Genomic DNA, 14,530 nt, shown 5'->3' with positions numbered 1-14,530 from the left:
AAGAAAGAGACACAGACACTGAGCTACATCATGAGACAACTAAGCAGAAATTACACCTGTGTCTAAACAAAGATAGAAAGAGCTGGGATTAAAAATAATTTGGAAGGATAGTACAGATAGGATTGCAAGAGCACTTACATTTTATTAGAGTTTGGTGAATATTGCTCTTCGTATTTGTGCATTAAAAAGGGAATCAAGGCCAGGTGCACTAGCTCACGCCTGTAATCCCAGCACTTTGAGGGGACCGAGGTGGGCAGATCACCTGAGGTCAGGAGTTTGAGACCAGCCTGGACAACATGGTGAAACCCCACTTCTACTAAAAATACAAGAAAAATTAGCCATGCATGGTGGCGGCCGCTTGTAGTCCCAGCTACTGGGAAGGCTGGGGGAAGAAGAATTGCTTGAACCTGGGAGGCGGAGGTTGCAGTGAGCCGAGGTGTTGTGCCTGCACTCCAGCCTGGGTGACAGAGCAAGACTCCATCTCAAATAATAATAATAAATAATATAAAAAGGGAATCAAGCCAGGCAGATATTTTTCCATAGGAGGGGGAAGAGCGAGCTTCCTATGGAATGGTTTCAGTTCCCAATTCGGAGAAGGAAAAGAGATGTACTGGTTTGAGTCTGTGATCAGTCCAAGTTTCTGTTACGCTTTCATTTCTAACTCTGTCAGTCCTTGATTATTTGGCAAGACGAGGCTTGCTTCAACCTCCTGACATGAACACAGATAAGGAATTTAGAGACAGGCTCCCAGCTCTGGGTGAATGACAGTAAATGAAGAAAGGTGGATGCTCTGGAATTACCTCTGTGCTTTCAGAGCAGTTGGCTTGTCTGTATCACCAAGCAATGTACAGATAAAAAGCCAAAAGCAAGGATCACCTTAAAGAGGAAGAGATGTCAGGGATGAGCTCAGAGGAAAATAGGGATTCCCCAGCCTCGGAGGCATGAGTCAGTGGGGAGCCTCGTTGTGAAACGCGGATTCGTTCAAGGGATGAGGTGGTTTGGGGTGTTTGGACCTCCACAGCTCACATTCATTCACTGATTCAGGCATTCCATCAGTTCTTTGTTTTTTTTTTTTTTTTTGAGACCGAGTCTCACTCTGTCATCTAGGCTGGAGTGCAGTGGTGTGATCTCGGTTCACTGCAGCCTCTGCCTCCTCGGTTCAAGCGATTCTCCTACCTCAGCCCCCCCAGTAGCTGGGATTACAGGTGTGCACCACCATGCCTGGCTAATTTTTGTATTTTTAGTAGAGGTGGGGTCTCGCCATGTTGCCCAGGCTGGTCTCGAACTCCTGACCTCAGGTGATCCACCTGCCTCAGCCTCCCAAAGTGCTGGGATTACAGGTGTGAGCCACTGCGCCCAGCCTCATTCCATCATTTTTATGTATTAAGCACCAACTGTGTGCCAGGTGCTGTTCTGGGTGGTGGAGATAGAACAAGGAACAAGGCAGCCACAGTCCTCTTCTCATCGAGCTGACTTTTGGGGTGGGGAGGCAGGCAGGAATAAAAAGGAGCCTTGGGGTGGCTATGGGTGTCATGACTGTGGTGGAGTGGGACAATGGGGATAAAAAGTAACTGGGGCTGGGGTGACTGGGATGGCTTCTATGAGACATTGACCTTGAGCTGAGCCATGAATGACTAAACAGAAAAGTAATGCAAAAGTCTGGGGGAAAGACACGCCAAGCAGAGGGAATGGTAAGTGCAAAGGCCCTGAGGTGAGAATTAGGTTGGTGACTGCGTGTTCATTTCCTGTGGCTGGGTGGCTTGGAACAATAGAAATGTATTCTCCCACAGATCTAGAAGCTAGAAGTGCAGAATCAAGGTGTTGGCAGGGTTGGTTCCATCTGGAGGCTAAGGGAAAATGTTTCATGCCTCACTCCGAGCTTTAGGAAACTGCTGGCACTCTTGGACTTTCCTTGGCTTGTAGATGCTTCACTCCAATCTCTGCCCCTGTCACCACATGGTGGTCCCCTCTGTGTCCTCTCCTCTTCGTACAGACAGCTGTCTTTTCTTTTCTTTTTTCTTTTTTTTTTTTTGGTCTGTATTTGAGACAGAGGCCTGCTCTGTCACCCAGGCTGGAGTGCAGTGGCTTCATCTCGGCTCACTGCAACTCTGCCTCCCGGGCTCAAGTGATTCTCTTGTCTCAGCCTCTCACGTAGCTGGGATTGTAGGCATGCACCCCCACACCTGTCTAATTTTTGTAATTTTAGTAGAGACAGGGTTTTGCCATGTTGGCTAGGCTGGTCTTGAACTCCTGACCTCAGGTGATCCGCCTGCCTCAGCCTCCCAAAGTGTTGGGATTACAGGTGTGATCCAGCAGGCCCGGCCATAAATATGCCTGTCTTTATAACCCACCCTAATCCAGGATGCTCTCATCTGAGATCTTTACCTTAGTTATACCTACAAAGACCCTTATTCCAAATAAGGTTGTATTCTAAGGTTTGGGGTGAACATAGCTGTTGGGAACCAGAACTCAACCGACTATAGTGAGGAACAATGCGGCCAGCACGATGAGCGTGGGGCCTGCCATAGAGTGAGGTTGTGATCCCCTTTCAGACAAAAGTAATGAAAGACTTGAGATGAAGATCAAACTATATTTAAATGAAAAAGTTTCTAAACAGAATATGATATCCATTTTCTTTTAAAATACGTGTATCTGTGTACTTGTGTGTGGAACAACAGACTATAAGAATATACACCAGGCCGGGCACAGTGGCTCACCCCTGTAATCTCAGCACTTTTGGAGGCCAAAGGGGGTGGATCATGTGAGCCCAGGAGTTCAAGACCAGCCTGGGCAACATAGCAAGACTCCATCTGTACAAAAAATGTAAATATTTAGCCAGGCATGGTGGCACACACATGCAGTCCTAGCTACTTGGGAGGCTGTGGTGGGAGGATCACTTGAGCCCAGGAGTTTGAGGCTGCCGTGAGCTATGATCAGGCCACTGCACTCCAGCCAGGGTGACAGAGTGAGAACTTGTCTCAAAAAAAAAAAAAAAGAAGAAAGAAAGAAAGAGAGAGAGAGAGAGATGAAAGAAAGAAAGAAAGAAAGAAAGAGAAAGAAAGAAAGGAAGGAAGAAAGGAAGAAAAGAAGAAAAAAGCAAGCAAGCAAGCAAGAGACACTCTGATACTCAGGCTGAGCCATTGGAAAGTATCTTCTACATTTCCTGTGTGTGTGTTTGTGTGTGTGTGTGAAAGGAGAGAGAGGAAGAGGAAGACAGAATTTATGTATGTAGATCTGTCTATGTGTCTACATATTGGAAAAGGTGGTTATAATCATATATGCATCTATTTTGCGTTACTGCCTTTAAGCCTGTCTTGCAGCTGTTTATTTTGGGGGCTTAGTTCTTGGGGTCACAAGATTCATGAGTTCACTCTCTGCTAATGTAGACCAGAACTTCCTCACAGCTCTTCCCAACAATCTCTTTCCAGCATCAAGAGATTATCTCTAGGTCTAGATCCATAAAATCAGGGGAGCAAGATCATGTTCATTTCTGATTCTTTGAGCTCCCTTCCCTTTCGAGGTTCATTCTCTTATTTGCCCCACGATGCCTTACCTGAAGTGAGTGCGAAATCGCCTTTGCAAAAATTATAACTGAGAAAATTATGATGGTGAAATAGATCTAACCTCACTCCATCTTTCTTCCAACCTCCAAGCTGTCCTCGTTCAGTACTGGGCATAGGCCAAACTAACTTTGGGAGGAACTTGTTTATAGGTTAACTTTGAAACAAAGACAATAACAGCCCTTTCCCAAAACGAACCCCCTTCCTGCCTGAGGGCTAGACTGCCTTTGCAGGACTAACAAATTAGCTATAAGATTAGAAATTACGGTTTACCAGCCACGCAACCTCTGGCTGCAAGATTCTGAACCTTCCCAAATTGCTCCTGGGAATAACATCACTGTTGCAAAACCTAAAATCAGTGCTTGAGGTATTTTGCAGACCCTGCACTCTGATGCACCCCCTGACACCACCCAGTCCAGTAATCTGGCTCAACCAGTTCTGCCATCCCACCCAGGAACAGAAGACAGTAAGAAAACTCACTTTGACCCCTATGATTTCATCTCTAACCCAGCCAATCAGCATTCCCCACTTCCCAAGCCCCTACCCGCCAAATTAGCCTTAAAAACTCTGATCCCGGATTCTCTGATTTGAATAATGATAAAACTCTGGTCTCTTGTACAGATGGCCCTGCAGGAATTAAACTTTATTGCAATTCCCCTGTCTTGTTTTTTTTTTTTCTTTTGAGACAGAGTTTCACAGGCTGGAGTGCAATGTCGTGATCTCAGCTCACTGCAACCTCTACCTCCGGGGTTCAAGCTATTCTCCTGCCTCACCCTCCCAAGTAGTAGGGATTACAAGCATGCACCATCATGTCCGGCTAATTTTGTATTTTTAGTAGAGACGGGTGTTCATCATTTTGGCCAGGCTGGTCTCAAACTTCTGACCTCAGGTGATCCGCCTGCCTTGGCTTCCCAAAATGTTATGATTACAGGCGTGAGCCATCGGGCCCGGCCCCGTCTTGATAAATTGGCTTTGTCTAGTCAGTGGACAAGAACTCCACTGGGTGGTTGCAAATCTGGGGAGTCATCTGGGGCCATCCTTGTGGGTACGTGCCTGAGGTTCGGTAGCCCTCCACCAGCGATGGTTCTGGAGGCCTGCCCAAGTGGCAATTTAGTTCTTGGACTGGGGGCTAACTGTAGCACCGTCTCTACCAGCAGGGTGTTGCCAACTCATGGTGCATGGATTCAAATGCAATAAACAGTCCTGGGGAGATGTCCCGCTCCTGTAGCCCCATCATGGGTGTCTGATTTGGTGAGTATTCTGGGTGCTTCCAACGACCTCATCCTTCTGACCTGCTGGCCTCTCTGAAGGGGGTGTCTGCTCTAACTGGATCAAGAATAGGGGACTTGTTTGGAGGAACATCCTTGGTTTGTGATTTGGTCTGGAGTCTCTGTCTGCAAGTCCTTCTGCTTGTCTTTTTCACTTGAGTGTTTGTATACGTACAGGAATTGCTGATGGAAGTCCGACAGGCTCTCCTAGTTTGTCTGGTCTGTCACATTTGCTGAACCCTGAAGGAACTGTTAGCGGAAGCGCAACAGGCCTGACTCGTGGTGATTTTCCATTGTTCTGGAAGCTGCAGGGAAAGGGAACCCAGAAATCTGGTATGCCAGCAAAGACAGTAAGAACTTCTGACAAACCAGGCTTCTGGTCTCTCTCTCTCTGTCTCTCTCTCTCTCTCTCTCTCTCTGTGAATGGTAAACATCATTGTTTGTCTCCTCTGCAAGGGTTTGATTAATTGAAAAAGGATTTATAACTGGGCACAGTGGCTCATGCCTGTAATTCCAGCACTTTGGGAGGTCGAGGTGGGCAGATCACCTGAGGTCGGGAAGTTCAAGACCAGCCTGGCCAACATGGTGAAGCCCCATTTCTGCTAAAAATACAAAAGTTAGCCAGGCATGGTGGCGGGTGCCTGTAATCCCAGCTACTCAGGAGGCTGAGGCAGGAGAATCGCTTGAACCCAGGAGGCAGAGGTTGCATTGATCCGAGATCATGCCATTGCACTCCAGCCTGGGCGACAAGAGTAAGACTCCATCTCAAAAAAAAAAAAAGCTCTTTAAGAAAACTGGCCTTATACCTTGTATATGCAGTCTGCATACAGGGTTCCTGACTTGTCGTAAGTAAAGAATGTCACTTTCTGACAGGCCCAGAAGCCCAAATTATCTTGGGACCTTGAGAGGAGGAAAATTCTCCCAACTCATACAGGTATTTGCAGGCATAGATAAATCCATGGCTGGGCTAAAGGCTTTAAAAAGTATAAGGTGAGATTCCTTAGGGAATGAAATTTCAGCAAAGCTAATTTTGTTTTTATTTATTTATTTTTGGGCCATGGCCTTGCTCTGTCATCCAGGCTCAGGTGATTCTCCCACCTCAGCCTCCCAAGTAGCTGGGACTACAGGCACGCGTCACCATACCTGGCTAATTTTTGTAGAGATGGGGATCTCGCTATGTTGTCCAGGCTGGTCTTGAACTCCTAGGCTCAAGTGTTTCTCCCACCTTGGCCTCCCAAAGTGCTGGGATTACAGGTGTAAGCCACCATGCCTGACCAGCAAAGCCAATTTTAAAGAGCCTATATGGCAAATAATTATTCTTGCTGTACGTTATACAAATAATCAGGCCAAGTATAATAGACTAAGACTTATTTTGCAATTACATTTTTCCTACTACTATTTGTTTTTAATAAAAATGGGGACTAAAGAGAGAAAAACTATGTTTCAAAAGCTATAGTACACCCATTGTTAGATTCTAGTCTTGTCCACTGTTCTCGAGTTTTTGTTATTTTCTGCAATTTGGACTAAATCCTGAATTCTTTGTGGCTGCAGTGAGCTGTGATCACACCACTGCACTCCAGCCTGTGTGACAGAGTGAGACCCTGTTTCAAAAAAATTAAACTAAATTTTAAAAATTGTTGTGTGTCACAGAGATAACCAGTTTTTCTTGTTGACTGCACCTTTAACTATGGCTGTCCTGAAGCTAACCTAACTAATGCTCCAAACTAATGTTTTCCAAACTAATGCTTTCACATTTTTCTTCCACTTTTCTGACTTGGACTCAATAAAATTGCTACTACCTTTTTTCCTGAGGCCCTGTAAGCTGAAGCTTATTCTTTTAATACAGGCGGCAAAAACATGTCAGATTACCACTGCCTTCCTGCTCTATAACTAAAGGTATTTTGAGTTTCACATCTGGATACATTGTGCCCAACATTAACTTTTGTTTTTCTTATATTTCCATAGAAATGCCTCGTATTAAAAATCTGTTTGTCTTCATCACATATAGAGGCCTAGCCCATGTGCAATGCCACCTCCTGATATGGGAAACAGCTGTTTAACTGAACTGATCTAGTCCCAGGACTAGGAAACTGATTAATAATATATGGGACAGTGTATTTAAATTTGCTCCTTCCTGGCTGAGTATAGGTGCATTGCCAATGAGTTAGTCCTGATCCACAAGGAGCAGTACCAAATAAAATAAAGTAAAATAAAATGAAATTCACTCATTCTTGTCTATCCCGATATGTTTGTCCAACAACCTCTGACCCAACTGTCTCTGCTAATGACCCATGTCTGATTGGTTCTTGGACTCATTCACCTGGATCCCTCAGAGCTTAAGATCAATTCTACAAAGCCTTCTTCTTTTTTTTTTTTTCTTCTTTTTTTTCATAGACAAAGTCTCACTTTATTGCCTAGACTAGTCTTGAACTCCTGGGCTCAAGCAATCCTTCTGCCTCAGCCTCCCAAAGTGCTGGGATTACAGGCATGAACCACCACGCCCGGGCTCTACAAAGGCTTCTGAAACTAGGACTTTCACTCCTTAACCTAGGACTCATTATATACCTTATAGTTAACTACTCATTTAAACACTATGTTAAAACTCTAGGTAAGAATACTAACACCTTACTCCTGCAAGCCTCAAAACCCCAACCAGGCACCATGAGTCCAGGCAGACAGCTGCAAAGCAATTCCACTCCTCTTACCTTGGGGTCAACACCTGCCCTAACTACACTCCTGTCAGGAAAAAGGAGCTAAAGCAGTCTTTGCCCTTTTTCCATCTCACAGCTCACACCTGAAGAATAAGGTTGTTACAGTCCAGGTGCAGTGGCTCACACCTGTAATCCCAGCACTTTGGGAGGCCGAGGCGGGTGGATCATGAGGTCAGGAGATCAAGACCATCCTGGCCAACATGGTGAAAACCAGTCTCTACTAAAAATACACAAATTAGCCAGGCGTGGTGGCACATGCCTGTAATCCCAGCTACTCGGGAGGCTGAGGCAGGAGAAACGCTTGAACCAGGAATTGGAGGTTGCGGTGAGCTGAGCTTGCGCCACTGCACTTCAGCCTGGCAGCAGAGCGAGACTCTGTCAAAAAAAAAAAAAAAGGGAATAAGGTTGTTATGAAACCCAAAGTGAGGGATTGAAACAACCTTTGCAAAAATTATAACTGAGAAAATTATGATAGTGACACAGATCTGACCTGACTGACTCCATCTTGCTTCTGAACTCCAAGCTGTCCTTGTTCCTTGCTGGGGCATAGGCCGAACTCACTTTGGGAGGAACTTGTTTAACTTTGAAACAAAAGACATTAACAGCCCTTTCCCAAAACAAACCCCCTTCCTGCCGGGGGACTAGACTGCCTTAGCAGGACTAACACATCGGACAGATTAGCAATTATGGTTTAAGAGTCATGCAGCCTCTGGCTGCAAGATTCCGAACCTCCTCCAACTGCTCCTGAGGATAATGTCACTATTGTTAGATGTAAGATCAGTGCTTGAGATATTTTGCAGACCCTGTACTCGATGGATCAGCTGGCACCACCCGGATCGATAAACTGGCTCATCTGGTCTTGTGGCCCTCACCCAGGAACTGATTCAGGACAAGAGGACATCTTTGACTCCCTATGATTTCATCTCCAACCTGACCAATCAGCACTCCCCACTTTCTGAACCCCTATCGGCCAAGTTATCCTTAAAAACCCAGATCCAGGCCGGGCACAGTGGTTCACGCCTGTAATCCCAGCACTTTGGGAGGCCGAGGCAGGTGGATCACCTGAGGTGAGAAGTTCGAGACCAGCCTGGCCAACATGGCGAAACTCCATCTCTACAAAAATACAAAAATTAGCCAGGCGTGGTGGCACAAGCTTGTAGTCCAAACTACTTGGGAGGCTAAGGTAGGAGAATCACTTGAACCTGGGAGGCAGAGGTTCCAGTGAGCTGAGACTGTGCCACTGCACTCCAGCTTAGGCGACAAAGCAAGGCTCTATCTCAAAAAAACCCAAAAAACAAAACAGATCCAGCTGGGCACAGTGGCTCATGTCTATAATTCCAGCACTTTGGGAGGCCAAGACAGGCAGATTGCTTGAGTCCAGGAGTTTGAGACCAGCCTGGAAACATGGCAAAACCCTGTCTCTACAAAAATGCAAAAATTAGCTAGGCACAGTGGTGTGCACCTGTAGTCCCAGCTACTCAGGAGGTTGAGGTGGGAGGATCACTTGAGCCCAGGAAGTCAAGGTTGCAGTGAGCTGTGAACATGCCACTGCACTCCAGCCTGGGTGACAGAAACCTTGTCTCAAATCCTCCCCTCTAGTCCTTGAGTTTTTGAGGAGACTGATTTGAGTAATAATAAAATGTCAGTCTCCCATACAGCTAGCTCTGCATGAATTAAACTTTCTCTATTGCAATTCCCTTGTCTTCACAAATCAGCTCTAGGTAGTGGGCAAGGAGACCTATTGGGTGGTTATAGAAGGTTCTAAATGGTATCCCATATTCAGGCACAGACACATTGCAAGATCCTTCAAATGACGTTTGGTTTCATTTTCAAAATGCTTCCTGATTACAATCTATCGATCCGCTGGCCTTGCTGCTAACTATAACAGTTTTCTTTGCAGATGGTCTGTCAGCCACCTGACCCCTTCCTTTCCCCACTTTGCTTCTGTAATCAGAGATTGAGCTGAGGAATTGATCATCTGAGGAGCCTTGGACAGGGGTGGTGTTTGGTGGAGCCATCAATAACTAGAAATTGACCATTTACCAGCCAAGGGCTATGGGTTGCCGTCTGCACACCCATCTTTTGGTTCAGATTGGCAATGTCTTCAAATTGGAACTGAAATTCTGATGAAATTCTTTTTTTTTTTTTTTTTTTTGAGATGGAGTCTCGCTCTGCTGCCCAGGCTGGAGTGCAGTGGCGTGGTCTTGGCTCACTGCAAGCTCCATCTCCCAGGTTCACACCATTCTCCTGCCTCAGTCTCCCGAGTAGCTTGGACTACATGCGCCCGGCTAATTTTTTATATTTTTAGTAGAGACGGGGTTTCACCTTGTTAGCCAGGATTGTCTCAATCTCCTGACCTCGTGATCCACCTGCCTCGGCCTCCCTAAGAGCTGGGATTACAGGCGTGAGCCACCGCGCCGGGCATTTCTGATGAAATTCTTTGTTGACTGAGGCTGGGGCTGTTTGTGTTACTGACAAACTTCCTGAGAAGGAAATTCCACTTTTTTCCCTCATTATAGTGACACGATGTCTTAGTATGGTTGCTTAACTCAAGGTCCTGAGGGATGCAAGTACTTGAAACATACTTCAGATGAGCTTGAGCAAAAAATAACAAGCAGAAAGAGGAAGGAACTGGAGAGGGGGCAGCATTTCTTATGGAAAAGGAGGATTAAGCCAGGCTTGGGCTTAAGGACCAGAACCCAGCCCTTCCCCCAGCTCCTAACCATGAATGAGTCTCAAGCTCTGAATGCCTGCGCCTCCCAGATTCTCACCTGAGAGAACCCATTGATCCATATCACTTTCATTAAAAGGATCATGAAGGCAATAGTCGTGCTGCAGCTGCTTAAAGGGTTTTTTTAATTTTTTTTGAGATGGAGTCTTGGTCTGTCACCCAGGCTGGAGGCCAGTGGCACAATTTTAGTTCACTGCAACCTCTGCCTCCTGGGTTCAAGCAATTCTCCTGCTTCAGCCTCCTGAGTAGCTGGGACTATGGGTGCCCACCACCACGCCTGGCTAATTTTCGTATTTTTAGTACAGACGGAGTTTTGCCATGTTGGCTAGGCTGGTCTCGAACTCCTGACCTCAGGTGATCTGCCTGCCTCAGCCTCCCAAAGTGATTACAGCCATGAGCCACTGTGCCCGGCCATAAAGGGATTACAGGCATGAGCCACTGTGCCCTGCCATAAAGGATATTTTATTTGTCGTTTGTTTTCATTGCTATTATTGGGAGCCACAGGCAAAGGGACCTCCTCCCTAACAACAGAGGGGCTCACAGTTTCTGCAGCCACTCCAAGCTTGGGCCCAGGGGGTCCTGGGGTGGCTGGGCAGGTGTGAATGTCCCTATCCTTTTGCAGGAGCACTGGGTGGCTGTGGGGTGGGGCCTGGTGAACCATGATGACAGGGGGGTGCAGGAGTAGGTCCACAAAACCATAGGAGGCCCCAGAAGGTGCAGGGCACGGGTGGCTTGGCTCCTTGGTCTGGGCATTCCTAGAAAGGCAGAGTCTCAAGGCCATCTTGGCCTTGGTGGCCACGCCAAGGGTATTTTTTTCACCTACTATTTGTGCGAAGATGTGCTATCTGTCAGGTGCTCCTTGGATAATGTTTTAGATCACCCTCTATTTCACGAGCACGTTTGGGCTTTCAGTGGAGCCTATCTCAGTTCTTTTGCTTTCAAAATTACTGGTGGCTCATATGTGTAATCCCAGCACTTTGGGAGGCTGAGGCAGGAGGATCACTTGAGGCCAGGAGTTCGGCACTTTTTTTTTTTCTTCTTGAGATGCAGTTTTACTCTGACACCCAGGCTGGAGTGCAGTAGCATGATCTTAGCTCACTGCAACCTCCGCCTCCCAGGCTCAAGCGATCCTCTCACCGCAGCCTCCCAAGTAGCTGGGACTACAGGCGCATACCACTGTGCTAGGCTAATTTTTGTATTTTTTATAGAAACGGGATTCTGCTTTGCTGCCCAGGCTGGTCTTGAACTCCTGGGCTCAAAAGATCTGACTGCCTTGGCTTCCCAAAGTTCTGAGATTACAGGCATGAGCCACTGAGTCTGGCCCGGAGTTTGGGAGTAGCTTGGGCAACAGAACAAGATCCCTCCACTACCAAAAAAAAAAAAAAATTAGCCAAGCGTGGAGGGAGGCACCTGTGGTTCCAGCTGCTTGGGATGCTGAGGTGGGAGGATTGCTTGAGCCTGGGAGGTTGAGGCTTCAGTGAGCTGTGATCAAGCCACTGCACTTTAGCCTGGGTGACAGAGCCAGACCCTGTCTCAAAAATTAAAATAAATAAATAAATAAATAATCTGCCATGCTACAAAACTGTGGTCTCCAAAGAACAGAGAGGCAATCAGTCAACTTTCAGGAAACGATGGGGTTCACTCTGCCTCAGGCCCATTCATCTGTGGACCTCCAAATGTGTGTTCTGGAGCCCTTTGGAAGGCCTTCCTGGAGAATTAAAGTCTCTGTTACTTTATTTATTTATTTATTTATTTATTTATTTATTTTTGAGATGGAGTCTTTCTCTGTCGGCAGGCTGGAGTGCAGTGGCACAATCTCTACTCACTGCACCTTCCGCCTCCTGGGTTCAAACGATTCTCCTGCCTCAGTCTACTGAGTAGCTGGTACTACAGGCATGCGCCACCATGCCCAGCTAGTTTTTGTATTTTTTAGTAGAGATGGGGTTTCACCATGTTGGCCAGGATGGTCTCGATCTCTTGACCTCGTGATCCAATCACCTTGGCCTCCCATAGTGCTGGGATTTACAGGTGTGAGCCACTGTGCCCAGCCCTCTGTTACTTATATATTGCTTAATAAGCTCAGGGCAAAGGAATACTCCTTGGGAGGCTTGGTTAAAGCTCATACCGGGCCATGAAGTTCTGTTCACTGTTTCTTGTCTTCTGTGAGACAAAAGAGACAGGGGTATTTTGCAACCAGTGCTGGATTCTCTTTGGGCTCAAATTTAACATTTGGCTACCCTCTGTGTCTTCAGGGACAAGGAGTTTGTGTGTGGCATTTCAAACATCAGGGCCTGGCCTATAGTCCACAATCCCACGGCCCTGTCCCATGAAAGCCAAGTGCTTCTGAGCTGTTAACAAATATTGATACACCTGGAGCTCTGGCCACACCTAGACAAGGATTTACATCTATCAACAGGTGCTAGGAACAGTACAGGATGTTCTCAATGCAACTCCGAAAAGAAGAGAAAGTGAACTGACCAACTGATGTCCTCAGGTTGAAAAAGTTGGTTTCTTTTCAGCATGCTAACAAAATACGTCATAGGCTGTGCACCGTGGCTCACGCCTGTAATCCCAGCACTCTGGGAGGCCGAGGCAGGTGGATTACGTGAGGTCAGGAGTGCAAGACCAGCCTGACCAACATGGTGAAACCCCGTCTATACTAAAAAAATTCAAACTTAGCCGGGTGTGGTGGCACATGCCTGTAATCCCAGCTACTCAGGAGGCTGAAGCGGTAGAATTGCTTGAACCCAGGAGGCAGATGTTGCAGTGAGCCAAGATCATGCCACTGCACTCCAGGCTGGGCAACAAGAGCAAAACTCAATTACAAAAAAAAAAAAAATTAAAGTTAAAAAAATAAGTTATATGATGCTGGAGTACGAAAATGATATTGCCTGGTTTGGATTTTGGTAAAGCAACATGAATGCAAAGATGTACACACGGTTGGAGAGAGACTGTATTCAACATCATCATCATTTGATTACCATCAATTATTATTATATATTTTTTAATGTTTAATTTCATTTCATTGATTTTGTTGTTGTTGTTGTTATTATATGTTTTTTTTTTTTAGAGATGGGATCTCACTGTGTTGCCCAGGCTGGTCTCAAACTCCTGGGCTCAAGCAATCCTCCTGCCTTGGCCTCTGAAAGTGCTGGGATTACAGGTGTGAGCCACTGCACCCAGCCATCATCAATTATTATATCTAAGATTTGCACTATGGTGTGTAAGACACAGCTCTAAGTGTTTTACATAGATGATCTCATTTAATCATTTCAATAACATTATGGGCTAGGTGCTATTTCTGACTTCACAGATAAGGGAATTGAAGCCCAGAAAGTTTGAGTAAATTGTCCAAGTTCATACAACTGGTAAGTGATGAACTGAACCCGGTGAATAAATGCAGGCAGTCTGACTCCAGTCTTTGCTTTTAAAGTTCTGAGAACATGCAAAGTGAGAGATATGCAACTTGAACTGGAAAAAGTAGAGCAAATACCTTGACCTGCTTGGAGTCAGTATTTCCAGAACTTCCCAGGATGTCCTAGGCTGTACCAGGCTGTTCATTAGGCCCTCAGGCCCCTCCCAAGCCGAGGCTGTGATCATATACTTAAGCCGCCTGGCACGAAGCCTAGAGTTGAGTGGATGTCCTGCAAATGCTGTTTCCCTTCTCCAAATCTCGCTGCAGGTTGGCCCTTTTCTTCCTTGTTAAAGGTTCTTCTCTTTCTAAAGAAGGTACCACTTCATAAGGAGGCAGGTCAAAGATAGTCACTGTGTCTGGGTGCAGTGGCTCATGCCTGTAATCCCAGCACTTTGGGAGGCCGAGGTGGGTGGATCACCTGAGGTCAGGAATTCAAGACCAGACAGCCTGGCCAACATGGCGAAACCCCGTCTCTACTAAAAATACAAAAATTAGCTGGGCGTGGTGGCACCCGCCTATAATCCCAGCTGCTCAGGAGGCTGAGGCAGGAGACTCACTTGAATCCAGGAGGTGGAGGCTGCAGTGAGCCGAGATGTGTCACTACACTCCAGCCTGGGTGACAAGAGCAAAACTCCGAAGAAAGAAAGAGAGAGAGAGAGAGAGAACATTGTTACAGTAAAAAAACAAGAAACAACCTAAATATCCATTAGTAGGGGAACAGATTCAGTTGCTCAATGGAATACACTGTAGCAGTGAAGAAAAATGAACCACAGTTACTTGTATCAACAGTACTAAAACTTCAGCATAACATCTACAGCAAAAAGCAAGTTGCTGGAAGATACATA

Source organism: Pan paniscus, chromosome 10, assembly GCF_029289425.2.
Source record: "Pan paniscus chromosome 10, NHGRI_mPanPan1-v2.0_pri, whole genome shotgun sequence".
Classification (NCBI taxonomy): domain Eukaryota; kingdom Metazoa; phylum Chordata; class Mammalia; order Primates; family Hominidae; genus Pan; species Pan paniscus.
This window is presented reverse-complemented; position numbering follows the sequence as displayed.